Consider the following 20,368-nt stretch of genomic DNA (forward strand, 5'->3'; position numbering starts at 1 on the left):
CGTAAAAATAACTATGTTGAGTAAAAGAAGCCACACAAAAAAGAGTACCTACTGAATGATTCCACTTGTATGAAATTCTAGAAAATATCAACTAATCTATGGTGACAGAAAGCACATCAGTGGTTATCTGGGGTGGAGAAGGGGCAGGGAAGGGTGGCAGAGAGGGGTGATAAATGGGCAAGAGGAGACAAAGGGTGATGAAGGACACATTAACTATCTTTTGCATACATCGTTTGAAACTTACCACATTGTAAATGTCAATAATACCTCAATAAGGAGGTAAAAGGAAAAACAAGAGAGAAAAAAAAAAAAGCCTTTCCTACATGGATACCTGGAATGGCCCATTTCCCTGGCAGAACCCTGAATGACACAGCCCCATAAGTGAGATCCCTTTATCAGTTGAAATTTCACCCTGGGTGTGCACACTGTTCCCTAAGATCACAAATCTGTAAATCAGAACTTCTGCACAGATAACGCTCCTAGGATGGGTGCCAGGTTTCATTTCTCAGTGCAATGAAGACTCTCGTAGAAAAGAGCTTAATAAGGCAAATGTCTGAATTTTTAGAGCTGTCACCTTTACATCTCATTGTTTTAATTCTCCGGAGTGCTGTAAACTACCAGCATCTTCACTGAACTTTCCTTCGATCAATAATACCTATATTGTGTGTTTATAAGGTAATTGAACCAAAGCTGTTAATTTTTTAACCATTCTTACGGTTTTGCTTGACTTCAAATAAGGTTCTTCGAGTTCAAAGGACACCTTAGGTTTTAATGTAAGATTTAGTGAATAAATCTTTAACATCACCTCACATTTTACTCCTGAAAGTACTTTCCTATACACTACAATTAATATGCCATGCTTCTAACGACAGTCTGAAATTAGGAGTGGTTTTACAAATATCCAAACAGGCTAAGAAACAGCCTCCTGGGGCGGGGTGCGGTGGCTCACGCCTATAATCCCAGCACTTTGGGAGGCCAAGGTGGGCGGATCATGAGGTCAGGAGATCGAGACCATCCCGGCTAACACAGTGAAACCCTGTCTCTACTGAAAAAAAATACAAAAAATTCGCCGGGCGTGGTGGCGTGAGCTTGTAGTCCCAGCTACTCAGGAGGCTAAGGCAGGAGAATCGCTTGAACCTGGGAGGCGGAGGATGCGGTGAGCCGTTATCACGCCACTGCACTCCAGCCTGGGCGACAGAGCAAGACTCCGTCTCAGAAAAAAAAGAAACAGCTTCTCAGTGAGGGCTTATACCACATATTCTAATATACATACATACATACATACATTTATCTATTTGTTTATTTATTTAATTTTGTTTTATTTTATTTTTGAGACGGAATTTTGCTCTTGTTGCCCAGGCTGGAGTGCGATGGCACAATCTCGGCTCACTGCAACCTCCGCCTCCTGGGTTCAAGCAATTCTCCTGCCTCAGCCTCCCGAGTAGCTGGGATTATAGGTGCCCACCACCACACCTGGCTAATTTTTTAGTATTTTTAGTAGAGACGGGGTTTCACCATGTTGGCCAGGCTGGTCTCGATCTCCTAACATCAGGTGATCCACCTGCCTCAGCCTCCCAAAGTGCTGGGATTACAGGCGTGAGTGAGCCACCGCTCCCGGCTCACACACTCTAATATTTATAATCTGGAACCGCTAAAAACTATGTTTACACCTTAAGGGCCAGACCAACCCACAAAAGCCAGAGCAGCACTCTACCGTCAGCACTCGACAGCGAAGAAACTAAAAAGAAGATGAGGAATAGCGGTCTTAGCTATGGCCTTGGAAAGAACTATTCTCTACAGAAAAGTGATGAAATATGGCTCCTAAACAGGAGAGAAAATAAGTTTATCAACCAGAATCCACAGCTCTGAGGCACATATTATTCAGGAGAAAAACTGAGAACTTATAACAGTAAGTGGTGGGACAGCTTTTCTAAACATTCAGGTGTTTTCCTTTCCATGGTGCATTTTTTTTTCTCTGCTTTCCTCCACACATGGTCCGACACAGTTTTTCTTGTCTATTGAAAGAATAAATAATAACTGACCTTTGAAATCAGATTGCTAGCAGTTCGACATCAAAATCACAGTAAATTGAAATTCCATTAAGAGGTAATTTTAGGACCAGGTGCAGTGGCTCATGCCTGTAATCCCAACACTTTGGGAGGCCAAGGTGGGCAGGAGTTCAAGACCAGCCTGGCCAACATGGTGAAACCTCACCTCACCTCTACCACAAAAATACAAAAATTAGTCAGTGTGGTGGCGTGCACCTGTAATCCCAGCTACTTGGGAGGCTGAGGCAAGAGAATCACTTGAACCTGGGAGGCAGAGGTTGCAGTGGGCCAAGATGGCACCACTGCACTCCAGCCCAGGTGACAGAGCCAAACTCTGTCTCAAAAAAAAAAAAAAAAAAAAAAAAAAAAAAAAAGGGTAATTTTAGGCTAGGTGTGGTGGCTCACGCCTATAATCCCAGTACTTTGGGAGGCTGAGGTGGGCAGATTGTTTGCATCCAGCCTGGGCAACATGGCAAAACCTGATCTGTATTAAAAATACAAAAAATTAGCCTGTAATCCCAGCACTTTCAGAGGCTGAGGCAGGTGGATCACCTGAGGTCAGGAGTTCGAGACCAGCCTGGCCAACATGGTGAAACCCCATCTCTAATAAAATACAAATAATAATAATAATAATAATTAGCTGGGCGTGGTGGCACACGCCTGTAGTCCCAGCTACTTGGGAGGCTGAGGCAGGAGAATGGCTTAAACCCAGAAGGTGGAGGCTGCAATGAGCTGAGATTGTGCCACTGCACTACAGCCTAGGTGACAGAGTAAGACTCTGTCCCAGAAAACAAAAACAAAAACTAGTGGTTCTAGGAGGCATCCTGCCTCCCAACACCAGGAAAGCGAGCACTCACCTGGGAGCCCCTCCCCTCAGGCTCTGGGCCCTCTTCTCTCACTGACCAATGACCAAGTCTCTGTCAGGGCTGCATGCGCACACAGAAGAAATGGAGCTAAATAGTGTGCATGGAGATCTTTAGAAAGCATTAATCACATGCAAGGAATCAAAAATAAGTGAATTCAAACAATGATACATTTGGTTCTCCTCTGACCATGTGTTCTCAACTCTAGGAGGATGCATACCCAGTTAACAAGATTGAGGAGACTTGTTGTAACGCAGTCCATCAAGGAAGGTGATCTTTGCACACCTTTCCAGATCTATGCTTTACGAAAAAGCCAAGAATTTCATGTTAGAAAATAAATGGAAGAGATGTGGACTCTGCTCCTGAGATCACACCGTATCTACTGCAAACAAGTGATCTGGCGGCAGGTGGGCTTCCTGATTATGCTGCACTACTGCCATTTTATTAAGTTTGTGCCTGTTATTCAAATCCTGGAAATCCTCTGAGAAAGGGTGCTATTTGTGACACTTACCTTGGTATTGAAAAAAATCAGCAGACAAGGAAATCAACTCTGAATTCAAGACTCCACAGGTGACGGTCGTACCCTACCTCTCAATGCTCTTAATTTGTGCTCTATTTTCAGAATAGTAAAAATGGAAAGTCGTGTTCTTGGGTGCCAGCAGTTGTCATTTAAATTTAGCAAGCTGAATAATAATTGAATTACCTTGAGGAAAATGTATATTTCTGAAAGATAAGCATGTTTAATAGTAATCACAAACTACAGAGTAAAGCTGACTTGTGAACTTACATGACCCAATTCTTCAACTAAAATGATACACCAGTGAGAAAATGACTTCAAATCTAAAAAGTGATTTACATACAGCATTTTGATAACAACTAAGCCAACATTTACCTGTGTTTAACTCTTCAGGATCAGTTACAGGATGCCCAGTTCCATTTAAAATGACATCCAAGTTCTCTATACATACAGTTTAACACCTAATTTCTACTTAGGTAACCCGGGGGAAATGTTTTGTGAATGATCTACCCCTGTAATCTTTAATAGACAATCTCAGTAACAGCTATCTCAACTATGTTCTTCTCCTTTTTTTTTTTTTTTTTTTTTTTTGAGACGGAGTCTCACTCTGTTGCTCAGGCTGGAGTGGAGTGGCACGATCTTGGCTCACTGCAACCTCTGCCTCCCAAGTTCAAGCGATTCTCCTGCCTCAGCCTCCCACGTAGCTAGGATTACAGGCACATGCCACCACACCTGGCTAAGTTTTATTTTATTTTTTAAATTTTTTTAGTAGAGATGGGGTTTCACCATGTTGGCTAGGCTGGTCGTGAACTCCTGACCTCAAGTGGTCTGCCCACCTCAGCCTCCCGAACTGCTGGGATTACTGGCGTGAGCCACTGTGCCCGGCCTCAAATATGTTTTACTGAGAGGACACTTCAGGTTCTCTTAAGCTATCAGAAGGATTTTTTTCTCCTTTCAGTTGAGCATTATGCTTTCTATACATCATTGATCTAGGGACTGTATTAGTGAGTACATACAGTATTTTTGTATTTCTTTGTGTTTCCAGACCCTTCCAATACCTTCTTCAAAGTTCTTTTGCCTCCATCTCTCAAAATCCTATACTGAAGCATGGTCAACTGCAATAAGCACATGCCTCTCCCAAGGTGCTCCCCTGCTACACCGCAGCCAGGTCAAGATAAAAAGCACAGGCTTTGGAGCCTGACACTTTAAAATCAAACTTTATGTATCTCGGACACTACAATGGTAGGAGCCTGGGCAAATTATCTGGCACCTAAGTTTCTGCATCTGTAAAATGGGAACTATATACTACTTATCTCGAAGAGAGGCTGTGTTGATTAGAAATAATGGGTGGAAAGCACCTAACAATACAAAGCACATGAGCTGCTACTGCTTCTGGCAGCAGGGTCCACCTTCTCCTCCACATCAAGTACCTACTATGCATCAGCAAAGAAGGTGATGAGTAACAGAGGGATGAGGCACACAGCGCCCAGAGAAGGCACTCAAGAACCACATACGACTTCATAAGATCAGACCCATACCTCATACCTTGAGTGAAATAAACTCCAGATGGATAAAGTATTTAAACAGGAGGAAGAGAGGAAGGAAGGGAAAGGAGAGAAAGAAGAAAGCTGGGAAGGCAACCATTAAAGCATTTGAAAAAATTGTGGCTAATTTTTCTTTTCATAATGCAGAATGAACAAAGACTTTCTAACTATGATACAAACTCAGAAGCCATAAAACAATGACAGCTACATCTGACTACAGAAATGCTTTATAACAAGTATTATGATAGAACCCACCAAGGTCATTGTTGCTGGGGGGAAAAAATCAGCATTTATATCTCAAAGAGCTAGGTTTCATAATACATAAAGAACTCCTACAAATCAACGAGGAAAAGACCAACAATACAAAAGAAAAATGGGTGAAGGAAGTGAACAGACAGTTCACAGAAAAGGAAAGATAGCCTTCTAAGATATAGGAGAAGATCAACTGCATTCTCTAGAAGGGAATAGAGTATTCAAAGTATACCAAGACAGGCCGGGCATGGTGGTTCACGCCTATAATCCCAACACTTTGGGAGGCCGAGACAGGCACATCACCTGAGGTCAGGAGTTCGAGACCAGCCTGGCCAACATGGTGAAACCTCGTCTCTACTAAAAACACAAAAATTAGCCGGGCATGGTGGCTCATGCCTGTAGTCTCAGCTACGAGAGGCTGAGGCACGAGAATCACTTGAATCTGGGAGGTAGAGGTTGCAGTGAGCTGAGATCACACCACTGCACTCCAGCCTGGGCAACAGAGTAAGACTCGGTCTCAAAACAAAACAAAACAACACCAGAGTACACCAAGATACCGCTTTTCACTGACCAAAGTGGCAAAGACAAAATTTGGTAGTAACACACAGTTACCTTGTGTGTTATTACCACAGTTACCTTGTGTCCAAGGTAACACAGAAAAAGGCATTCACATATACCATTGCTGATGAGAATATAAACAGGTGCAATCTCTGTACGGGACAATTTGGCAGCTACCTATCAAAATGAAAGCGTACACAGTCTTTGACCCAGCTATCCTATTTTTAAGTATTTATCACAGGAAAAGAATTACACATGTGGGAAATTATATATGCAAAGGATATTCACTGCAAAAAATGTCTGTAACGGCAAAAGATCAGAAACAGTCCATCAATTAGGGGACTGGTTAAATACATTATACCTTATCCACACAAGAGAATACTATGCAATTATAACAAGCAGTTCTTTTTGTACTAATGAAGATAAGCCTTCAAGATAAGGTGTTAAGTTTTAAAAGCAAGATGCAAAAAATGTGTACTTAATGATACCATGTACGTAAGAAAAGGGGGGCTTTTATGGAATTCTTTATAGGTGAACAGAGATTCCTTGAAACGAAACAAAAAACTGGGCGGGCGTGGTGGCTCATGCCTGTAATCCCAGCACTTTGGGAGGTCGAGGCAGGTGGATCACGAGGTCAAGAGTTCAAGTCCAGCCTGACCAATAAGGTGAAACCCCGTCTCTACTAAAAATACAAAAATTAGTCAGGTGTGGTGGCACATGCCTGTAATCCCAGCTACTCAGGAGGCTGAGGCAGGAGAATTGCTTGAACACAGGAGGCAGAGGTTGCAGTGAGCCGAGATTGAGCCATTGCACTCCAGCCTGGGTAACAGAGCAAAACTCCGTTTCAAGAAAAAAAAACTTAGCATTACTACTGAGTCAGAGAAGGAAATGCTATTGGCTGTAACATAACTATATACTTTTTTAAACTAGATACATTCAATTTTAAAAAATATAATACAGGTTGGGTGTCGTGGCTCATGCCTATAATCCCAGCACTTTGGGAGGACAAGGCGGGTGGACTGCTCAAGTCCTGAAGTTCGAGACCAGCCTGGGTGACATGGTGAAACCCCATCTCTACAAGAAAATATAAATATTAGCTGGATGTGGTGGTGCACGCCTGTAGTCCCAGCTACTCACAAGGCTGAGGCGGGGGGATCGCCTGAGCCTGGGAGGCAAAGGTAAGGTTGCAGTGAGCTGATATGCCACTGCACTCCGGCCTGGGCAATAGACCAAGACCCCGTCTCAAAAAAAAAAAAAAAAAGAGAGAATACAGCAAGATGTTACCAACGGGGGAAACTTCATAAAAGGGTAAAAGAGACGATTTCTTACAACTGCATCTGAATATATAACTATCTCAAATTTAAATAAAAACTTTAAGTAAAAAGAAGATAATCCACTGTATTTGAACAAGATATGGATCTGGAAGTCAAACGAGTGGTCAAGACTGCTGTCCTGAGTTCAGAAGAAAGGCCACCTTAGGCTTTGCCACAGGGACCCTAGGATTCCTCCTTGAGAACTCCCCATTTCCTCAAACAAGCCCCATTCCTCCTTGGCCCTCTGGCTCATGCGCTTCTCTGCCTGGGCTGCATTCCTCCTTTCTTCTGGTCCTAGTAAGGCCTTCAAATAGCCACAAAATTTCCCTTTCATCTATGCATCCCCTTTAAGCCTCTTTTATTCCTGACACCTCAGCATTCTGTAGAGTGGTACACAGAGGCGACTTAAGCTTCCCCAAACATGTAGATGTGGGTTGCCTAGAGTGGCCATCAATTAAACCCTCCTCAGCAATAGACCGCAAATGGGTAATTACGTAAGAGGTTCCAGGGACTCCCTATTTTTACTTTTAGGAAGGGACTACAAGACGGCGTGAAGACAGAATACTGCCCAACAGAGATGGGTCAGAGAGGTCTCCAGACAGCAAGACTTAGTTGGTCTCCACTTTTCCCGGAGCTTAAAGTGAGTTAGACGTGAGTCATCCCACCTCCTGGTACATTTTAAAGTAAAAAATGAGATGGGTGGGCCAGGACAACATCACTTCAGGACATGAAGCATTAAGATCCTTCCATTCAAGCCCCCCTTATATGGACTCCTTGCTCAACAAGTGACCATCTCATTCTCCTACACGGAACACCTGGGTAAGGACAGGTATTTGGGCAGAATGTCGAGTGGGAGCCTTGGAGCAAGGGGCAGCAGGAAAGCAGACAGGAGTCAAAAAAAAAAAAAAAAAAAAAGGGCAATAAGAAGGTGGGCCAGGTGTGGTGGCTCACACCTGTAATCCCCACACTTTGGGAGGCCAAGGCAGGAGGATCGCTTTGAGCCCAGGAGTTCAAGACCAGCTTGGCCGACATACTGGAACCCCCATCTCTACAAACAACTGAATTAGCTGGGCATGGTGGCACACATGGTCCCAGCTACTCAGGAAACTGAGGTGGGAGGACCACTTGAGCCAGGGAGGTTGAGGCTGCAGTGAGCAGTGATTGTGCCACCGCACTCCAGCCTGGGGAACCAAGCAAGATCTTATCTCAAAAAGATAAAAAATAAACAGAAAACAGAGGTAGCCAAACATCTTCAGCTAGATGAATTATCTCAGAGAGAAAATTAACAACTAAACGTATTTGCATTTATCTAGTTCCTGAGCACTCAACTGGTGTAGGAACATTGTTCCTGAAATAGCTAGACACTCAGGCTAGACAGTCGAGATCTATCTAAGGAACCCAGGTACATACTACAAACCATTCATATACCTCAAAGAAGGAAACAGTTGCTCTGACAAAAAAGAAACTACCCGCCACGCTGTGTCACAGGGAATGGTCAAAGAACTGGAATCTTCCACACGTGGCCTGGACTCAGTGCCCAGACCCAAGAAGGAATGCTACAGGTATCGACAGAGTTGGGAGGGAGGGGCAGGGAACATCCCAGACACCAGGGGGATGCCATCATCAGTAGGAAACCTAAAGCTTCCCAGAAATAAATAGCTAAGCCTTCTGGCTAAAGGCATGCGAGGCGGGGCTTTGGGTGAAAATGTCCAGTTGTTAGCTCTCCCCCACATGCCAGCTTCAGCTTCACATTTTTCCCTTACTTCATGGGACGTGTTCTGGGCCCTTACCAAATTAGACCAACGAGTCCAGTCTTGAAAAGCTAACAACTGCTCTCCAAACACACCAATTTCCTTTTTCCTAAAACAAAGGCTTTAAAAGGGAAGGGAAAGTGAAGAAAGCAAGCGCCTGCCAATTCTCCTGGCCAGCTCGGGGTTTCTATAGTTAAGCTTTCCACTGTTCTATGTGTATCTTTTGCTTTTTTTTAAAAAAAAAGGTGAAAGGAGATGGGAAACGAAACACCGAGCATCAAAACTAAACTGTAACAGTGCTAACCAAAAGGTTACAAAAATTTCTAAGAAGATACAGTGATTTAAGCAAACACTTGAACAACACAGTGTACACATACTTATAAAACTATTCAGTGCCTCCAGCAGGGTAGATTCAAACAGCGCCCCTCCCCCCTCCATCTCCCTTCTAAAGTCACTCTAAAGCTGACAGAGTGACAAAGGCACCTCAGTGGGGTGGGAGGTGGAGGGGGCTCAAACCTCCACTCCTCCCTCAAAGGGAATGGAAAATGCACCTGAGTATACCTGCTGCCTTGACTTAAACTCTAGCTCCTGGTCACACTGGGAATTAAATTCTGGCTCTGGCTCCAGGACCACTGTGGGCTGTCCATGGCTATCAAGGGTTTGGGGATCCTTCAACAAGGATTCCCTGCTACACATTCCATAACCCCAGAGTAAGCAGTATAGACTCAGAGCTCGGGAAGCCAGGGCATCCAAGCTAGCACACCCTGAAATACTGCCTATAGAAGCTCCACCCCCCATCTACTACCGCAGCGATTCTCAAGGAGACCAGTTGTAAGCGCTATCATAATTTGTTGCTAATAAAATCTCTAAGTTTACAAACGATCTGTATGAAACAAAGGGTCTCCCTCTGCAATAAAACCCGTTTTTCCCCCACGCATTCATTTAGTGTCCTCTACAGGCCACGCTTTGTTCTGGGTACTCGGGACAGAGGAGTAAAAGACTAAAATCGTGCTTACATTCCAGTAAAGGGAACAGGCATTAAACCAGCAGACTGATGAATACGATGATTCCAGTAGTAATCAATACTAGGAAGAAAATAAACCAGACAGGGTAATAGGACAGAATGTGGAGAGGGCGGGGAATGGGTCTTTTGGATAAGGTGAGGGAAGGGGGGACATTTGAGAACTCAATGCTGAGAACAGGCCACTGGGGAAGAGCGATCCAGGTAGAGGAAAGACAGCCCCAAGACATGGGGAACAGCCTCGTTTGAGTGTGAAGCACAGGAATGAGGTCTGGGAGGCCACCATGGACACCAGTTTCCTCAGCCAAAGGCAGCAGGGCAGATGGAACAGATGTGGCATGAGGGGCACGGTGAATGCCTGAACCATACAGACCGGGAGGGAGGGCCCCTGCTATCCTTTCCAGGACTCATCCTTTCCTTGGGCTGCAATCAAAGAACTTCCACACTCCTGCTGGCCTCCTGTCCACCCTCCTGCTGGCCTCCTGTCCTCATTCCCAAGCCTAGACCTTTGCTTAGGTCATTCCCACCTCCATAAATGACTTTCTTGCTCCTTCATATACCTTCCTACTCCAAGCTCTCCTTTTCCACAATGTAGTCCTGAAAGCATGGAGCACTTACTCGTTTTTTAAAGCAAGTATTTACTGCCCATCTCCTAAGTGCTACTGGTCTTGGGTACAGATACAGAGGTGAACCAGACACAGCCGGTCTACAAGGGGCTCAGCCTGGTCTCCCAGGGAGAGGAACTGGTAGGCAAACAAATCCTATACAATGGGTGACTGTAACAAAGTTCATCTGACTTTTCATCAGATAACAGCCTTTGAAGGCAACTTAATACTTTTGTGCTTGTGTGTATGATGTCATCTGCCCAGCTCAGCCTGAAAACTCAAGAGGCAGGTGAACCTGCTTCTCAGAATGCCCAGGAAGTTCTAATTTATGCCTGCTGCTCCTCAAAAGTGTCCCGCTGTTGACAATGACTCCATCCTTCCCCATCAGGATCAAGCCAACATTCTTGGCTGGCTCTTAAAAGCTCGACATTCATGTGGCCTCAACTTTTATCCCCATCTCCTCTCCTCTGTCTCCCTGAAGAGACTTGTACTCACTATTACCAGAATCCACCTGTAATCTGTCACCTTCTGCCTTTCTTTGGTCACCTTGTGCCACCCATGCTTGGTCCAAGAAAGGCACTTAAATAAACGCTTGTTAAACAAAGAAATAAAAAGAATGTCTGTCAGTCTTTACTAGCAGCTAACTTGAGTCTTTTGCTTCAGCCAGGTGCAGTGGCTCCTATCTGTAGTCCCAGCACTTTGGGAAGCCAAGGCGAGTGGATCACTTGAGCCTAGCAGTTCGAGACTAGCCTGGGAAACATGGCGAAACTATGTCTCTATAAAAAATACAAATATTAGCCAGGCATGTGGGGGCATGCCTTTACTCCCAGCTACTCAAGAGGCTGAGGTAGGAAGATTGCCTGAGCCCAGGAGGTCGAAGCTGCAGAGAGCCATGATCATGCCACTGCACTCCAGCCTGAGTGATAGAGTAACACCCTGTCTCAAAAAAAAAAAAAAAAAAGAAAAAAGAAAAAAAAAATCTCTTGCCCACAAAAGCTCTCCAGGTAGCACTTCCTTTTCCTGTTCAGAATGCCTAGTTCTTGCTATCGCTTGGTAATCAATGAGGTATTATATAAAAAAAGTTTTAAAATCATTTCCTAATATCAAATTAGGTCATCGTCTCTAAGAATATTAAAAGCACTTTGATATTAGTAGCTATAGTCTGTAAAGGACAGTATAAAGAAATGTCAGCCACTGTAACAATCATACTAGAAGTCACTGAGACGAATAAGTTTTGTCCCCTTTAAAGCAGTTACCTTGGAGGATTCTGTGCTTATTTCAGTAATTTTTTTTTTTTTTTTTTTTTTTTTTGAGACGGAGTCTTACTCTGTCGCCCAGGTTGGGGTGCAGTAGCGCGACCTTGGCTCACTGCAACTTCTGCCTCCAGGTTCAAGTGATTCTCCTGCCTCAGCCTCCTGAGTAGCTGGGACCACAGGCACACGAAACCATGCCCGGCTAATTTTTGTATTTTTAGTAGAGACAGGGTTTTGCCATGTTGGTCAGGCTGGTCTTGAACTCCTGACCTCAGGTGATCCACCCACCTCGGCCTCCCAAAGTGCTGGGATTACAGGCGTGAGCCATCGCACCAGGCCTCAGTAATATTTTCTTGGTTCAAACTGTTTTGAAACTATTTTCAGACAGACTGAACCAGTGCTGAGGCATCTTTTTCAGCATCTGCATAGTCTACTTTTTAAAAGCAACATGGATTTGGATGTGTAAATTCCAGAAGACTAGTTTAAAAAGAAATTAATGTACACAGTCACATTGTCCTTTCCCAACACTGCCTTACACGTAGTAGTAGGTTTATGGTCCTCATTGTGACCAAAATCATGAGCAGGGTGCCAGGAGCCCAAGCTCTGTCTCTGACACCCCACGAGACCTGGGCGGGCCACTCAATTGCTTGGGGTCATACTTATGGGAAAAGAAACTGGGCTACACAATGTCAGGCTCCTTTCAGCACTACATTTTATGGTGCTTTTAGAGAATTAGTAAAAATCCAACTTCAACAAAACAATAATTTGGGAACTGCTATGTAGGACATGCGTTAAGAAGTAGTCTCTACTTTTTTATTCACTACAAAAAAGGCTGATGCTAATGATGCAGTAATGAAGACAAGGAACAATGAGGGAAATGCTTCCGAGGATAGGAGGAATTTTCAGAGTGTGGAAATGGGCTCCTGGAAGGATATACAGTACACCTAGCCAGAGCGGACGACTTAGAGGAAAGGAAAACAAAGGTACAGCTGCATCGGTCAGACAGAAGGTGTTGTACTGGAATACAGGAAGTTTTAGGAGGGCAAATACCTGTGCGCTGCGGGTTCATGGTGTCAAAACCTCCAATTTGGGACTCATGGCAACTCAAGGAAACGAAGTAGGATAATTCATGTTTGTCTTTTAAGGAGGGGTGGTAATATAGAAACCACTATGAGAATTAGGTTTCAACTGAGCATGCACGTTTTCAATATTATCTTTCCCGATGAATACTAGAGAAGGCAGCAACCTAACATACATTATTTCCAGTTTAATAAGATTTTTTCTCCTGGTTTGGCTCCTTGTCAGTATTTTTACTGAAGTAGTTAAATGCACAGGAAGAGAGACTTTCTAATTAGAAAGAACTACTTAATATAGAGGTGTTGCGTTTTTGTTTCTGTTTTTTTTTATTTTTGAGACAGAGTTTCACTCTGTCAACCAGGCTGGAGTGCAGTGACGCCATCTAGACTCACTACAACCTCTGCGTCCTGGGTTCATGGGATTCACGCTTATGGTAAAAACTGATTCACCAAATGGTCTCTTCCTACTTTTAGTTCAACAAATATTTATCGAGCGTATATAATGTGCCAAGCTCTGGGGCACAGCAGCAAAAAAAAAAAAAAACACTGACTTAGTTCCTGCACTCATGAAACTAAATAGTGCAGGTGGGGAAAGAGGCCTGCTGTAGAGAGTAGCACATACAAATGCTCACAGAGACTGTGGGCGCCATAAGGGAAATGAGGGGCTGGGAGTGAATGTAGTCGGGGAACAGACTTCAGCAGGGAGGCCAGAAGGGTGTTCCCCAGGAAGTTACAATTAAACTGAGGCCCAAGAAAGAAAAAGCTGACTAGGTAAGAAGCAGAAGGGGCCTCTAACTAGGGGGAATGGCATGGGCCAAGGCTATGCAGCAGAAAGCAATCTGGCTGTTGAGGAGCTAAAGTAAGACCTGTGTGGCTGGATCACAAAGATGAAGGGAAGCGAAGTGTGAGATGAGACAGGGCTTGTAAATGAGCCAGACCACTCACGTCCCTGCAAGAATTTTCTTTTTTTACCTGAGAGCATAGGAATCCACTGATGGATTTGAAGGGGAAGAATATCAGATTTACATTTCAAAAGGTCACTGGCTACAGAGAACAGAGCATGTATGAAGGAGAAGCTGAGATGCAGCCCATGCTGAGCTGGTGGCTCTGTTCACGAGGTATTAGTCGAGGTCCACATAGGAGACAGAAATCACACTCATCATCTTAACATACAGATTGTAATAGAATATAAAAAATTGTTAACTAGACATAAAGTTATTAACTAGCCACTGAAAAGGGGAGAGAGAGAACACTAAGGTACCATAGAGGTGGGAGCTGCCCCAGGGCTGGGGGAACAAAGGGAAGAGGCTTCCATGGCCCGCCAGTGTCAACACCCCGGGGATGCAAGGAAGATGGTCCTCCAAGTATTGGGAAAACTGCAAAATGGATTCAGGTGCATCTACAGGAAGGAACTGCTGCTGCTGTGGGGCAAAAAAGCATTGCTCAAGTGCCCTCATGGGAACAGGAAGCAGCAAGTTCCTTCTTCCTTCTGCGGCCATGCAGTCACCCTCTCCTGCCCCGCTGGGACTGCCTAAGGAAGAGCCAGGTGGCAATGAGAAATGTGGCTGGCAGGGTCCCAGCTTTAAAGGCACACACAGAGAAGGGGGGCTTGGGGCTGAGAAATACTCACTTAACTGATAAATCACACATGAAAAATGTAGCCAGCAAAACTGTCACCAGCTACTGTGCTTTTCCAACATGGCTGAATGACTCACTAATCATATGTATCAGATCTAGGACACCAGTGATTGTTAAGACACATCAATATTTCACGTGCCACTAAGAAAAAGTGACACCAATTAAAGTGACTCAATGCTAAGTCTCCATGAATTGTAAGATACATCCTTATTTTAAAGATGTTAGAAGGTTAAAAAAGAAAGCTAAATATTCTTTAGTAAGGTGTCAAACTTGATCAAAACAAATCATTGCACAGGAAATTATTACAGAAGAAACATCTGGGTAAGTAGAAAATACTGAAAACTAGGAGCACCAAGGGAGACTGCTTTATTCAAATTTTTTTGTTTGCTTTCAACTTTTTGAGATAATTGTAGATACACATGCAGTTGTAAGAAATACAACACAAGGCTGGGTGCAGTGGTTCATGCCTGTAATCTCAGCATTTTGGGAGGCCAACGTGGGAGGATCGCTTGAGGCCAAGAGTTTGAGACCAATCTGGGCAATATAGCAAGACTCTGTCTCCACAAAAATAAAAAATTAGTTGGGCATGGTGGTGTGTGCCTGTAGTTCTAGCTACTTAAGAGGCTGAGACAAGAAAATCATTGGAGCCCAGAAGTTCAAGTAAGCTATGATCATGCCACTGCACTCCAGCCTAGGCAACAGAGCAAAACTCTGTTAAAAAACTCTGTCCAAAACAAACAAAAAAAACCAGAAAGAAAGAAGGAAAGGAATACCACACAGAGATTCTGTATGCCCGTTACCCAGTTTCCCCTAATGGTAATATCTTACATAACTATAATATCCCAACGAAGAAACTGACATTGATAAAATCTACCAACCTTATTCCGATTTCACCAGTTTTACATGCTCTCATTTATGTGTGTATTTAGTTCCATGCAACTTATAACCAACACCCCAGTCAAGAGAGAGAACAGTTCCATCACAAGGATCCCTCATGCTACGCTTTTTTTTTTTAATGTTTTATTTTTTGAGATGGAGTCTCCCTCTAGTCCCCAGGCCAAAGTGCAGTGGCGCAATCTCAGCTCACTGCAACCTCTGCCCCCTGGGTTCAAGTGATTCTCCTGCCTCAGCCTCCCGAGCAGCTGGGGCTACAGGTGTGCACCACCACGCCTGGCTAGTTTTTGTATTTTTTAGTAGAGATGGGATTTCACCATGTTGGCCAGGCTGGTCTCAAAATCCTGACCTCGTGATCCGCCTGCCTCGGCCTCCCAAAGTGCTGGGATTACAAGCGTGAGCCACCGTGCCCAGCCTGCTACCCCTTTATTTATAGCCAAAGACATCTTTCTCCTCGGTACCTGTTTACATTATTTTTTTAAGGAAGAGAGCTTACATATTATTCTCTCATTATTTGTCATATGAACCTGAGTTCTTTTTCCATATTTAAAAAGTTATCAGTTGACTTTGGATTAGCTATTCCTATACAGTAGTGCACTGCAAAATGGGTAAAGACTTCCCCCAAAAGCAGAAATCTTGGCATCTTTCCAAAGCCCATCATTTACTAGCTGTGCAATCACTGCACTCTATGCAGCCTCCCAGGCGCTCATCATTTCCTCCTGAACCACTGCACCACGGGATGCTAGCTACTATTATTATCACTGTGATTGTTATTAGCCTGATTATGTCTCCCTTGATCCAGTTCTGCCACCCTCTGATACATTTTCTACAGAGCAGCCAGAGTGATCTTTCTTGAAATGGAATCCAAACTTGTCATTTGCTTGCTTAAAATCCCTCAACAGCTTCCTGTGGCTGGATGGGCCAAGTCTCATCTCCTCGGTCTGCCACACCAGGGCCTGACCCCACTTGTTCTCCAGCCCCTTCAGGTCCAAGTCAGGAACCCACTCGTCATCTCTTTTCCCGGGCTCACTGCTTGTATCAATACTTCTCAGACTCAGGGCGCCGCCTCCTCTGGGAAAGTCTCCCTGATGGCCTCTCACTGCAGGCTTTGTGTCCCTTCACCACATGCTCTTTGACTTTTCATTATGGTAAAATATATATAACATAAAACTTACCATTTTAACTGTTTTTAACTGTACAGTTCAGTGGCATTAGTACTTTATTCAATTTTCCCACAAGTTTATTACTCCAGGTGTGGCAGGCATTTAAGTCTTAATACAGAAAAGTTTTCCATAAAAGAGAGGAAGGAGAATATCAGAAGTTATACACTAGAGAAGACATAAAATCTCGTTTAACAGGAAGGTTAAGCTATCACTAACAGTTGAGACCTGACCTGTTTAATATGGTAGCCACTAGCCACATGTGGCAACTGAAATTCAATTTAAAAATTAGGGCCGGGTGCGGTGGCTCATGCCTGTAATCCCAGCACTTTGGGAGGCTGAGGTGGGTGGATCACTTGAAGTCAGGAGTTTGAGACCAGCCTGGCCAATATGGTGAAACTCCGTCTCTACTAAAAACACCAAAATTAGCGGGGTGTGGTGGCACTTGCCTATTAATCCCAGGTACTCGGAAGGCTGAGGAACAAGAATCGCTTGAACCCAGGAGATCACACCACTACACTCCAGCCTGGGCGACAGAGTGAGACTGTGTCTCAAAAAATAAAAAATAAAAATAATTAAAAACAAACACAAAAAAAGAAACACCCAGCTGTTGAAGGGCAAGAGGCAGGAGCAAAGCTGCCCAGCCACAGAGGACACTATGCATGCTGGAAGTACGCAGAAACTCAGTACACAAGAGATACAACCTTAGACTGTGTCCATACCCAAAGGCCACAAAAATTCCAAACTAATCTGTTCCCAAAGGTATGCATTTAAAAAATAATAAATGCTGGCAATAAGGATATTCACTAAGGAGAGTGCTAACAGCACTATGTACAGAGGCTAACAATGAAATGGTTAAGAGGCTAGGCTTTCCCGTGAGGGCCACGTTGCACCCTGAACAGGCGTCAGCTAAAGGGATGCAGTGGGCAGGGCACGTCTGACAGGGTCCAAGGTCACTGAGGTGGTAGATGGCAGAGCCAAGTCTGTTCCCTAGGGCCTGTGATCTTGACCACTCCCCAATATTGAGGAAACTGCAGAAGCAAAAGCATTAAGTTGTGAAGCAGTGTGTAGCTGAAGCCTTAAGTACAACTACGTAAATGAGAGGAGATAAATCTAAGCAAGGTCAAATATAAAGGGCTTTGTCTTTCAGGCTAAATTTGAACTTCATCTTGGTGAGGAACCACAGAAGGCACCGACTAAGCAAAGTAATTAGACAACCACATTTGTAATTTCAAAAGCGAACATTTGAAATAAGAAAGACTATCCAGCAGGAGAAGAGATAGACGAAAGGAAAGAGGAGTTAGGAAGCAGCACACAGTAATACAAAGAGTTCAGGCTTTGCAGTCAGAGTCTGCCAGCATTAGCTACAATGTAGCCTGGGGCACAGGGTTCCCCCTCCCAGAGCCTCAATTTCCTGACATATAAAATGGAGATATCTCCCTAACAGTTTTGCTGAAGAACTGGCCCCTCCAAGGACTGCTGCCGGAGTTCTCCTGGAGACACCCTTCTGCTGTCCCGTTCTGGGATGGCTGGCTCTAAGGACAAGGAAGCGAAGCACATGCAAGCACGTCCGCAAAATATAGAGAAGGGAGGAGTCCGAGGCTTCCTAGTAACTTAGGCCTCTAAGATCCTCTTTGGGTTTAAAAGTGTGAGCTGGGTTTAGGTTGCTTACAACCCAGAGAGCCACAGTAAGTGGCAAGGACGACAAACGATATACGTAAAGCACCACGTACCAGCTACTCAATACAGGTGGTGTTCCTGGTAACTACCAGAATAGTTCAGGCATGGGAAAAGCACTCAAACTAACACATGAACGATGAGAATAAAAAAAAAAAAAAAAAAAGGAAGAGGCCAGGCATGGTGGCTCACGCCTGTAATCCCAATACTCTGGGAGGCCAAGGTGGAGAATCGCTTGAATCCAGGAGTTAGAGACCAGCCTGGCCAACATGGCAAGACCTCGCTTCTACAAAAAATAAAAAAATTAGCTGGCGTGGTGGCACACACCTGTAGTCCCAGCTACATAGGAGGCTAAGGCTGCAGTGAGCCATGAGCATGCCACTGCACTCCAGCCTAGATGACAAAGCAAGATCCTGTCTCAAAAAAGAAGAAGATGAAGAAGAAGAAATCTCACTAAGATATTCAGGAAGCAGTATTAAAAGGGCTGGTAACTGACTAATGTGGGAGGGAAGTGAAAAAGAAGAGTGTAAGACAGTGGTTTTCAGCAAGGATGATTCTGCCCTTCAGGAGACATCTGACAATATATAGAGACATTTGTTTGTCATGACTGAGGTGGCAGGGTGCTAACAGCATCTAGTGGGTAGAAGGCTTAGGAGGCCGCTAAACACCTTACAATGCATTGGATGGCCCCCACAACAAAGAATTACCCAGCCCCAAATGTCATTTCCAAGGTTTTGAAACTCTGGTCAAGCATATTTCCAGGTTCCTGGACTAAGGTGACAGGTAAAGAATATTTTCCTTACAATTTAATTAAGTTCTAGGAAAGATGGGTATCAATGAATGTTTGCTACCAACAATATGTTAATAGTTTCCAAAGCCATTCTTTATTTAGGACCTAACACCATCTCCACTGCAGTCAAAGGGGCAAACTTAAATAGTGTAAATGAGTTTAGATTCTACACCAGTGTTAACTACTGAAAGCTGTGCATATAAAATGGTAAAGAAAATAATTTTTACCTCAGTGTTAAGTTTTCAATGAATAGAGAAGCAGAAACTGATATACAATGATACACAAACTCCCTTACCAATTTCAAGAAAAAGCCTGTCCAAGCCATGTTACTTTCAAAACTGTTTTTTAAAGATCAAATTTTGCATGTTGAACAAATAACATTACCAGGCTTGCTCAGTGATGGGGCCAATGCCTGGCGTTAGGATGAGCATCATCTGTGCCTATATTCCCACAGAATCTGAGAGACGACAGCTTTTTCATACTCACTGTCCGTCTCATCTCACTTGACTACTTGATCTGTGTAGTGAGCTTGTACCACAGATATTTCTATCTCTGTTTTATAGTTAAACCCTTTCAGGTTGGGGAAGGAAAGGAGGTCTCTAGCAGCCTGGGGGCTGGGGGGAAGGCACAAGGCGGGCATCCCGCAGGCAAGGGTACAGGGTCTCCGACAGTGGTGATGCAGGCCTGCAATTTGCAGGTCACCAAGTATGCGTGTGCTCACATCTGCATTCTCTTTTTCTTTTTTTTTTTTTGAGACAGACTCTCACTCTGTCACCCAGGCTGGAGTGCAGCGATGCGATCTCAGCTTACTGCAACCTCCGCCTCCTGGGTTCAGGCAATTCTCTGCCTCAGCCTCCAGAGTAGCTGGGATTACCAGCACCCGTCACCATGCCCGGTTAATTTTTGTATTTTTAGTAGAGATGGGGTTTCACCATCTTGGCCAGGCTCATCTTGAACTCCTGACCTCATGATTCACCCACCTCAGCCTCCCAAAATGTTGGGATTACAGGTGTGAGCCACTGTGCCCGGCCTGCATTCTCTTTATCCCTGAGAGGTGGAAGTCTTTCTTCCCACTCTGCAAATGAGGAAACCGAGGCTCAGAGTGTTCAAGTGAAAATCTCTTGAGATACACAACTGGTGACTGCAGCAGGGGCTCCTCTCACTGGGGGTATGCTTCTTATGCATGCCATGGCAGGTTAACGTAAGAATGCCACCATTCTGGGAAGCCAGTGGCAGAACTACCACCATGTCCTGAACCAAGGTTCAGAGCCTGTAAGTAAATTACAGAGTTTTTACTCATAGTAAGTGGCAGAGATGAGGCCTGAATCTAGGTTTGTTTGTCTGATTTCCAAGCCCATGTTCTTATGGTGAGATAAAGGTTTGGGCCTTTTCAACTGCTAACCAACCA

At 44.2% G+C, this 20,368-nt stretch overlaps 1 protein-coding gene across 14 annotated transcripts in view; it reads right to left on the reverse strand.

The window, feature by feature from the left end:
- TNRC6B (trinucleotide repeat containing adaptor 6B) overlaps window positions 1-20,368 on the reverse strand; it is a 294,090-nt gene that overhangs the window by 106,816 nt on the left and 166,906 nt on the right. Inside the window, exon 1 of one of the 14 annotated variants that reach the window (XM_055252749.2) lies at window positions 3,132-3,171. The exons of the other annotated variants lie outside the window; for them this stretch is intronic. The gene's annotated coding sequence lies outside the window, so the exon portion shown is untranslated. Of the gene's footprint in view, window positions 1-3,131; window positions 3,172-20,368 lie in introns of those variants that run through there. 14 annotated transcript variants of the gene reach the window in all.

This window comes from Symphalangus syndactylus, chromosome 18 (assembly GCF_028878055.3).
Source record: "Symphalangus syndactylus isolate Jambi chromosome 18, NHGRI_mSymSyn1-v2.1_pri, whole genome shotgun sequence".
NCBI lineage: Eukaryota > Metazoa > Chordata > Mammalia > Primates > Hylobatidae > Symphalangus > Symphalangus syndactylus.